Source organism: Pelodiscus sinensis, chromosome 19 (assembly GCF_052426305.1).
Source record: "Pelodiscus sinensis isolate ZL-2025 chromosome 19, ASM5242630v1, whole genome shotgun sequence".
In the NCBI taxonomy this organism is placed as follows: domain Eukaryota; kingdom Metazoa; phylum Chordata; order Testudines; family Trionychidae; genus Pelodiscus; species Pelodiscus sinensis.
In genome coordinates, this window is record NC_143070.1 from 26,768,817 (window position 1) to 26,778,515 (window position 9,699).

The 9,699-nt window shown below is 52.4% G+C and overlaps 2 non-coding genes across 2 annotated transcripts; both read right to left on the reverse strand.

The window, feature by feature from the left end:
• Nucleotides 1-2,545: 2,545 nt before the first annotated feature.
• On the reverse strand, nt 2,546-2,617 carry TRNAE-CUC (transfer RNA glutamic acid (anticodon CUC)). Its single transcript has one exon. It is a non-coding gene; the product is annotated as a tRNA-Glu (tRNA).
• Nucleotides 2,618-3,079: 462 nt separating this feature from the next.
• On the reverse strand, nt 3,080-3,151 carry TRNAC-GCA (transfer RNA cysteine (anticodon GCA)). Its single transcript has one exon. It is a non-coding gene; the product is annotated as a tRNA-Cys (tRNA).
• Between the last annotated feature and the right edge of the window lie 6,548 nt (nt 3,152-9,699).

Consider the following 9,699-nt stretch of genomic DNA (forward strand, 5'->3'; position numbering starts at 1 on the left):
CAGGAGGGGGATTCGAACCCACGCCTCCATTGGGAGACCAGAAAACCCAACTAAGGTAAAAACACATCCTTGAGTCTGGTGCCTTAGACCACTCTGCCACCCATGCATAAACTGCTAATGGCAGTTTTCTTACATGTGTGAGTTGCTCAGGGAGACTGAAGGGAACCCCTTTCTTTCCCCACCTAACAGCCGCTCTACATACAGCACAGCTGGGTTTATCCACACTCAGCCTCATCTACTGTTGTGAGGTGTTTTGCAGGGAGCTGACAAGAAACAGAAGAGGGAAACTGCTGGCCGGCAGAACTGAGGCTTGGGATTCTCCTGTGCCAGGGAGTCTGTGTCAGTGCCCTTGGGGATCCTGAGCTGGGTGGCTCCTGGGCTTGTTGGCTCCAGACCAGGGGTGTCTCCTCTGCAGGGCGATGCTTGTTCTCAGGCTAACGCTTATCCCTGGGACACACTGGCTGTGTCTAGACACACTTTGTGCAGGGACCATTGGTCTTTGTGCCATAGTACGTGTCTGGGACGTGGGAGTGAGGAACCTGCCTCAAATAGACACGTATCCGCCCCCCGTAGTGAGACCCCGGGGCCCTGGCTTTGACTGGTGCCTGGCACGTGGGGAATTAGATCTAGGGGGAGATTTCTAGAGCTCCACAATAGCTGCTGCTCACATGCAGATGTGCACATCTCTCTGGCATTACTGGGCACCCGGCCTGCTTTCTGTCCCTGCCAACCTCGGCAAAGCGGCATCACTGGCTCAGGGGTTCCTCCCCTCAGTGCGCTGCAGAGAAAGCCCTTGTGTGTTAAAGGGCCTCAGGGAGCCCAGAGCAGAGGGAGCTGGGAATCTAGTCCCATTGATCCCCTCAACACACACACACAGTCCCAGCCTCAAGCCCCCCCACATCCTTAATCCCATGCCCTGACTCCCATATCCTCCCACATCCTCATCCCTGTCCTGAGCTCCACCCCCCAACTGACATGCTCCCCAAATCCCTACCTTGAGCCTCCCACACTCCACTGCTCACTTTAATTTCTTACAGGTACTGTCCTATCACAACCCCTCTCCCAACTTCCTACCTTAAGCCTCCCCCCGCCCAAGGGGTGGTGCCCAATAGAACAGGCCCTGTAAGAAATGTGTCACTTTCACCCCTGGGAGCAGCTCAGCCATGCAAAGGGGCTGCCTGGAGCAGGACATTAGCCCTGGAGGGCAGGGGTGGGTGTGGCAGTGACATCACAAGGACCTTTTGCAGCCCCTCAGCTTATTGGCTAAAGGAGGTTGGGAGGTGATGACCTCACAGAGAGTCCATGACAATGGCCAGGTGGGACAGGCTGCAGGGCAGAGGAAACTTCAGAGACTTTGCTGCAGGGACTCTCAGAGCCCCCCATGGCTTTGCTGCAGGGAGTCTCCTTCTGGAGATCTGCCCTTGAGGCCAGAGAGAGACTGAGGGTCACAAGCATGAGTGTGAGGAGGAGCCTTGTTGGAGCCTTCTCCTTTCCCTCCACTAGCTGAACTAGAAGACAGACGTCCCCGTGGAGAAGGGAAGAGCCTCCAAGAGGAGCTATGTTATTACAGCAGGGGAATTAGTTCAAGTGATAGAGTGTTTGCTTAGTACATGAGAGGTAGTGGGATCCATACCCACATTCTCCACTAATGGGAAAAAAATCCCTGTTTTACAAAGGTAGAGCCAGCCTGGGGCTAAATGTCTCCAGTAGCTCCCTCCTGCTTCCTACTTTGTCTCTCCAGTTGCTTCCTACGTTGTCTCCCCCAAAACCAGCCATGCTGGGGCAGGAAGCTGCTGGGACTCAGCCTCCCATTGCCTGGCAGTGACAGAAGTGGTGGAGACAGGCCCGGGGGGGCAGAGTTGCCCCACTGGGAAAGTGCTGGCTACACAGGGGAGAGGCAGCGGCTGTCTCCAGCTGGCTCCCTGGGGGGGGGGCTTTGGCTGCTTCCTTGCTGGCCTAACAAGAGAGCTCTTTGCCCCGCTTCCATGATCCTCCTCACAAAGCTGATTGGCTGGCTGAGAATGCCACTCAAGGGCACAATCGCTCAGCTGCCTGGGATGCACTGAGAGACAGAGCAGAGGTGTCAGTGGAGCAGGTGACCAAGCCAGCCACTGAGCTCAGCCCATACAGGAGGCAGCTGGGCAGGACCAGGCAGGACCAGGAAAGGGGCAAGGCAGAGAACAGAGACAGGGCAGCAGTAAAGAACATCCACAAACCCAGCCTAACTGCTTGTCCTGCTGCCATGTGAACCACCACTCCATCCACCACCAGCCCCCAGCGCTTTCCCTGCCCAGCCCCACTGGGCTAGTGCTGTGTGTGTGTCAGTGCTTCCTGTAGTGCTGCCCCATGCAGGAGAGGGGAGGGGCACTGGAGGGGCACTTTGAGTCACCAGCTCTGCCCCTTCTGAAAATGGCAAGTGCTGTCTTAGCAGTAAGGGAGAGGTGGGAAAGGGGCCTGAAGTAACCTTGGGTCACAGCTGCTGTAACATGTGGTAAGGAGGTGAGAAAAGTAACTAGACAGTTGTTATGTGAAAGTTCAGGCTGGCTTCCCTGACTGGGAATCGAACCCAGGACACAACAGTGAGAGTGCTGGATCCTAACCACTAGACCACCAGGGACACATAAAACAAGCCTCTTTGCTCACATACACTAGCCTTTCACAGGCCATTTTCTGTCCACTTCAGGATGGGGAGGGTCCATTCTCCCTTGCCCAGAGGGGACAAGAACAGAAACCAAACAGAACATCAAAGCAACCAGACTGGGCTATGCCAGTTGTCCAGCTAGCCCAGGATCCTGTCTCAGGACAGCAGCCAAGTTCATTCTCCCAAGGGAATCCTCAGAACAGACAATTATTACATGATCCCTCCCATCGCCCATTTCCAGCTTCTGGAATACACCTGCTAGGGACACCTGCCCTGTCCATCCTGGTTAAGTGCCATTCATTGTGGCCCCTGGAGCATCCAAAGTTGAGTAGCTCTGCATTAAGGATTCTTATTAATGTCAAGAATGTCAAGCAATGTAAAGCCAGAGTGTGATGGAACTGGAAAGGAAAATATTGCCAATAGAAACAAACTTCTCCAAGGGGGTACTTGGATTTGAACCAAGGACCACTTAATCTGCAGTCAAACACTCCACCACTGAACTACACCCCCATGAAAGTTGGCATCTGCAGCCAGTGTTGGGAACAAGGCAGAGAACAAGAGGCTTTCACGTAACACACATCTCAGGTGGGAGGGACCCTCACGGACCCCAGATTGTGACTGGTCCTAACAAGGGATTTGCCCTGAAAGCAGCAGAGCTGGGGCAGGACAGAGAGTCCTGAGCAATGAAGGGGATGGAGGGAAGCCAGGAGAACAGAGGCCAACCTGAGAGCTGAGAGACCCAGGTGCCACCCTTGGTGTCAGCTGTAGGTGCCATGGTGTAAGGAGCATTGCGGGAATAAAAGTTGAGGCAGCAGGAAAGGGGCGGGCCCCTCAGCACCAGGTGGGAGAAGATCGAAGTGAATCCTGCTACCTCTCGTGGGCAAAGGCAGCACTTTTCCAGTGGAGCTAATTCTGCCCCACCTGCAACCTGTCTCCAGTGCTCCTGCCACTGCCTGGCCCAGGAGTGCTGGTGTTCAGCAGCTCTCTGCCCCAGTGTGGCTGACTTTTGGGGAGAGCAAGTAGAAAGTGTGTGTGGGGGGGTGCCTACTAGAGCCACTTAGCCCCCTGGCTGGCTCTGATGATAAAAAGAAAAATTGGGATTTTCCCCCTTATTGGAGAATGTGGACATCAATCCCAGTATCTCTTGCATGCAAAGAAAGCACTTTGAGCTACCTCCCCTGCTATACTAGCAGGGCCTTCTTTGAGACTCTTCCCTTCTCCACAGAGATGTCTGCCTTCTAGGTCAGTTAATTGTGAGAAAAGAGAAGGCTCCAAAAAGGCCTCAAGGGCAACTCTCAAGGAGACTCCCTGCAGCAAAGCCATGGGGGATCTCTGAGATGGCCCCTGCCCTGCAGCCTGTCCCACCTGGCCACTGTCATGGACTCTCTGTGAGGTCATCACCTCCCAACATGCATTAGCCAATAAGCTGAGGGGCTGCAAAAGGCCCTTGTGATGTCACTGCCACACCCACCCCTGCACTCCAGGGCTAATGTCCTGCCCCAGGCAGCCCCTTTGCATGGCTGAGCTGCTCCCAGGGGTGAAAGTGACACATTTCTTACAGGGCCTGTTCTATTGGGCACCACCCCTTGGGCAGAGGGAGGCTCAAGGCAGGAAGTTGGGGGAGGGGTTGTGATAGGACAGTACCTGTAAGAAATTAAAATGTGGAGTGTGGGAGGCTCAAGGCAGGGATTTTGGGAGTGTGTGAGAGCAGGGGAGAGGATGTGGGATGGTAGAGAAGTCAGGGCACAGGACCTGGGATATGGGGGAGGCTTGGGGCTGGGACTGTGTGTGTCGAGGGGATCCCTCTGCTCTGTGCTCCCTGAGGCCCTTTAACACACATGGACTGACCTGGGGTGCAGGCTGCAGACCAATGAGGGGGGTTTCAGTGAAGCTACATGTAAATGGATCCCTCTAGCAATCCCTGCCAGTCACATGCACAGGGGGAGGGGACTTTAGCCAAGGAAGCTGAAGCAGCCAATCTGAGGGAGGTTTAGAAGCAAAGATGGGCTGCTGCCAGGATGGATGAGGGGAGGGGATATGACAGGGCACGAGCATGACCAGGGGAACAGAGAGGGCCCTGCTGCACTGAGAGACATGGCAAAGCCTGGGATTGAACCACAGACCTTTAAATGTTTCATCTAAGGCTCCCAACACTGAGCTACCAATAAACCCGTCTGGTCGGTTAGTAACTGCTCAGGCTGTTTGGCTGTCCAGGCTGTTTGGCAGCCGTGTCACAAACATGACGCCATCATGCACTGCCCTGCACGGCCCAGGAAGGCAAGACTGGTGTTTCCTGCCACCTGCAGTTTGACTTGCTCCTTCCCCCCATTCCTGCCTTAGCTCCCTGGCTGACCTGACAGCTGAAGTAGTTCAGGGGTCCAACAGCCTGGGCAAGGAGTCGGGTGGCCAGTCCCTGGTGGCAAGAGTCTTGATGCTACTTGTTTCCCTGCCCCCTCTGGTGCCCTCACTCCCCACCCGCAGCCCCTGCTGCCTGCCTGGGTCCCTGTGCTGTGTCAGATGCTCAGTGAGCCCTCCTGTTTCACATGGGCTGAGAGTCACTCACTCTGGACTAGAGAACAGGGCTGTGTCATTCCTTACACGAGTGGGAGGCACCTGGAGCCCTGAGCAAGCAGACTTCCAAAGGGGCACACAACACAGTGAGAGACCGGCAGCTGGTGTCTCAGGGAGGGGTGGTCTCCACAGCAAATATCTCTGTAGCCAGCATAGGGCTTGAACCCATGACCATTATTAGCACCACACTCTAACCAACTGATCTAGCTGACCTATCAGACTCTAACTCACAAATGGCCCTTTCAGAAAGGTGCCTCCGGCAGCTGCAGAGCTGTCTCTGCAGCTGCCAATGGCTCTTCTCTGATAAGACCACTAGCAACTCACTGTGGCTACGTCTAGACTACAGGCTTCTGTCGACAGAAGTTTTGTCGACGGATACTGTCGACAAAGAGCATCTAGACTACATTGAGTTCTGTCAACAAAGCAAGCTGCTTTGTCGACATGGTAGTGTAGACGCAAAGGACAGTTTACATGCAATAACACCTTCTGTCGACAGAAACTCTGTCGACAGAAGGCGTTATGCCTCGTAAAATGAGGTTTACCAGCGTCAACAAAACTGCTGAGTTCTGTCAACGTTATGTAGACAGAACTCAGCGGTAGTGTAGACACAAGTATAGTTTTGTTGACAAAAGTCCACTTTTGTCGACAAAACTCTGTAGTCTAGACACACCCTGTGACGTGGGCTGTCTAGTCCAGATGGTTTGAGGTTTGGTCAACGTGGCTGGTGGCCGGCATGGCGCACTGAGACCCAGGGCAAAGAGGCAGCCGGAATCTCTTGCTGCCAGCACCTTGCCTCCCAGCTTCTTCCCTGTCAGCAGCAGCCGCAGTCCCTTCGGCCACAGGGTCAGCCCAGGAATGGAGGCAGGAATGGGGCCAAGTAGGGAGTCAGGCTGAGGGGTCAGGCAAAGCTCATCTTGCCCTGCAGGGCCACTGATGACAGCTTCTCTCTTGTGCGCTGCTGAGGAGAAAAATGCCCTGAGAGGGCCCATAGAGACCAATTTAAAAGAGAATTTAGATGGAGGCACCTGTTAGTGCCAGGGTGGCAAGAGTCAGAGCCTGGCAGCTGCTGGGACCACACAGGAGGGTATCGGGGAAGCAGCAAGCTCCAGCCAGGTTGTAAGTTCCAGGGCCCAGCCCATCTCACCCACCCGCTGAGCCAGACAGACCACAGCATAGATACAAAATTCTCTCTGGGGAGCCTGCAGATAAGGAAGCCAAAGCACATCCCAACAAGCTCTTATTCACCCAGCCATACAACCTGTGCTGCCCATGCAGGGAAGGAGCTGCCTGAGAATTGTGCTTGGCAGGTCTCCCAGCTACAGCCTGCCTCTGGCACCCCAGCACCTCCACCTCCCTTCCCTCAACCCACTGGCACTCCCTGTGATAGAAAAGGGCAAAGACCAGACAGGTTTCATGACAAGGCTGGTTTCCCTAAATGGGAATCGAACCCAGGGCACAGCGGTGAAAGGGCTGTATTCTATCTGTATCCTAGCCCCTACACCATCAGGAAGACAAGCACCTGCATGGCTTGCTCAGCTACACTAGCTCTTCTCAGGCCCCTTTCTGTCCCTTTCAGGACATGGGTCCATTCTCAGAGAAGACACGTGATGCCAACGTATTTTGCAGCTCCAGGTTCTACCAGAAGGTGCCTCCCAGCACTTTTCCCCAACCGCACTCTCAGGGCCGGAGACGTGGACCTGCCCCTGTGCATCGTTGGGGATGCCGCCTGCCCTTTGCTCCCTGGGCTGATGAAGCCCTACACAGGATAGCCCTAAAGCAAGGATTGTTTCTCACGCAGGCTCAGCAGTGCCAGTATTAGTGTGGAGGAGCCTTCGTGTCCTTTAAAGAGAGATTCCGCTGTCCGCTCCCCTGGCTGGACCTTGGCGAGTCGAACGTCCCCCAAGTGTCTTCCAGAATAGTTGTGAGAACAAGGCAGAGACATTCCTGCCCCCGGCACAGCTGGCCTGGTCACTCCAACCCTGCTGCTTTAGCCCCCTGCCAGTCTCCTTCCTACTCTTCCCTGCCGCCCCATCTTTTAAGTGGCATACCGGGCAATGTTCTCACGATGATCTGACAACCCTTCAATGAAGGGAATGCCCAGCCTCTTGTTCTTAGTCACCCAGCCTGCCTCTTTCTAGTACAAACTCCCTGTCCGAAAGGCAGAGCTGCAAACAGCTCAAACTCTGTTGCATTTAAGGGCAGCCTCTGGAGTCAGATCCTGCAGCTTTAAGCAGAGCTCCAGTATGAAATCCAGGGAGTTCAAACTCTCCCACTGCCTTGCCAGTCACAATGGCCTCTGCAACCACTCCAGGCTTGTGGTTTCCTTCTTTTCAACATTCCTCCCCAATCAGCCTTTTCCTGAACCAGCAGTTCTATGGGTGGCCAGGGGAGGTCTCTTCTGTGTTTCAGAAGGACTTAGGAAAACATGGACAAAGACTACAACAAGGTACCACTGCGAGTTGCACCCCAGATCTCTTGTTCACAAGGCAGGTGCTTTAACCAGCTAAGCCATGGTGCCTTCCCTGGACAGAGCTGTTCTGGTTTATGGTCCAGGACAACACCTTGGACTCAAAAAATAAGAAGTAACATTAGTTCGAACCAAGGGCTTTGGTTTGAACTACCGTGTCCAGGCACGCACTTACTGGTTCAAATCAACTGTGATTTGGACTAGCGAGCCAGGCAAGATCTTGCTAATGAAGCAGGGGATATTTAAATCTCTGCTTCATTAGCAATTTTGGTCACCTACATTTGCATCTCTAGTCCAAACTAGGGAGCAAATGTAGATGTACTCAAACAGGACTCCGAACTGAGATCATTAAATAACAGAATATTTAATTTCCATCATAAAGTGTAACAACGATTTCATTTCATGTAGCAATATGAATCATCATAGCTTGTTTGCTAAATCAAGAAGATGGACAATTTTGTTTTATGCCTCAAAGGAACAATCCCCGTAAGATACGAAATAGCTATGGAATGTGTTGTAACGTTAATGTTTTTTGATTTCATACTAAATATATGAAGTCATGTACCTTGTTAACTATCCCTTGTTTCAGAATTGTTTCTTCTATCAAATTATAAAACTATATTTAGCTAAGCTCTTTGTGAGTAACTGGTGGGTACCACAGTAGCACACATCTGCACAAGCGCAAACGACCTCACTAGTGGTGCACATTATGAAACTCACTCTGCCCATTGGTCGCCACTGGAACACCCTGAGAAAAGTGGCAGGAATGGGGCCAAGTGCGAGTCAGGCAGAGGGGGGCAGGCAAAACTCATCTTGCCTTGCAGGGCCACAGAGAACAGCATCTCTCTTGTATACTGCCACAGAAAAAAAACATGCCTGAGAGAAGCGTCGGCCTTAGACAGCTGCAGACACCTGCCAAAGTAGCTCAGTTGAGAGAGTGTTAGACTGAAGATTTGAATGGTCCTGGTTCAATCCCTGGCTTTGGCAAAAGCCTTTCTCGAGATGGCTTAGTCTATTTTGGCATCTCTGGTAAGCAAACATCTGGGCTATGTCTACACTTTTGGGTTCTTGTGCAAGAAGTTTTGCGCAAGAACACATCCACACTGCCATGTGTGAGCTGTGCTTTTGTGCAAGTGCATCCATGGCGGTGTGGATGCTCCCTTGTGCAAGAACTTTCCAATGGCCATTTTAGCCATAGGGCTTTCTTGCACAAGAAACCCCTGCCGAGCATCCACATTGCCCTCTTGTTCAAGAGCCCCTGTGCAAGAGGGCTTACACCTGTTAAAAAAAGAGCATAGCTCTTGCACAAGAAGTCCTCTCTTACCACGCCGTACTTTAAATCTTCTTGCACAGGAACAGGTGGGCAGCGTGGACGCTCTGCGGATTCTTGCACAAGAACAGCCATTCTTGCACAAGAACCCGCCAGTGTAGACATATCTCTGCAGTCAGAGTTCAAAGGCTGTATCAAGAGGCCAGGAATGACATCATAAAGATGATATTTCAGGGTTAGAAACTGGAGAGGGGATTTTATGCCACCTCAGAGATTGTTGACACAGTAGAACAAGGCTCTTGGCTTCGGCTGCTCCCAGCTGTCATGAAATAAACACACGCTAGCTTTAGGGTTCAAGACAGACAAAACCAAATTAATAACCCAGCTGTGGGGGAGGGGGTTGTCACAGATGTCAGGGAGTCACCCCTTACCAATACAAGCCCCTTCCTCACACTCAAATGCCTGAGATATTTATACCTTCTTACAAAGTCACAGTGGAAATTTACAGAGAAAAGAGAACAGAAGGCACTTTATCCTTAAATGGTAATCTCTGCTTGACCAGATAAATTACAAGCACTGCGATTTTGTTTGTTTGTTTAACAGCATTGTGGTTTCATGCTCAACTTGCTTAGGAAGCTTGCTTCTGACGCAGGACGCACTGTGTACGGTTCAGTCTTTGGCCAGGCTAGCGAGGCCTACCTCCACAGTATGTATTGGACATAAATATTTTACTTAATTTAAAATAAAGTT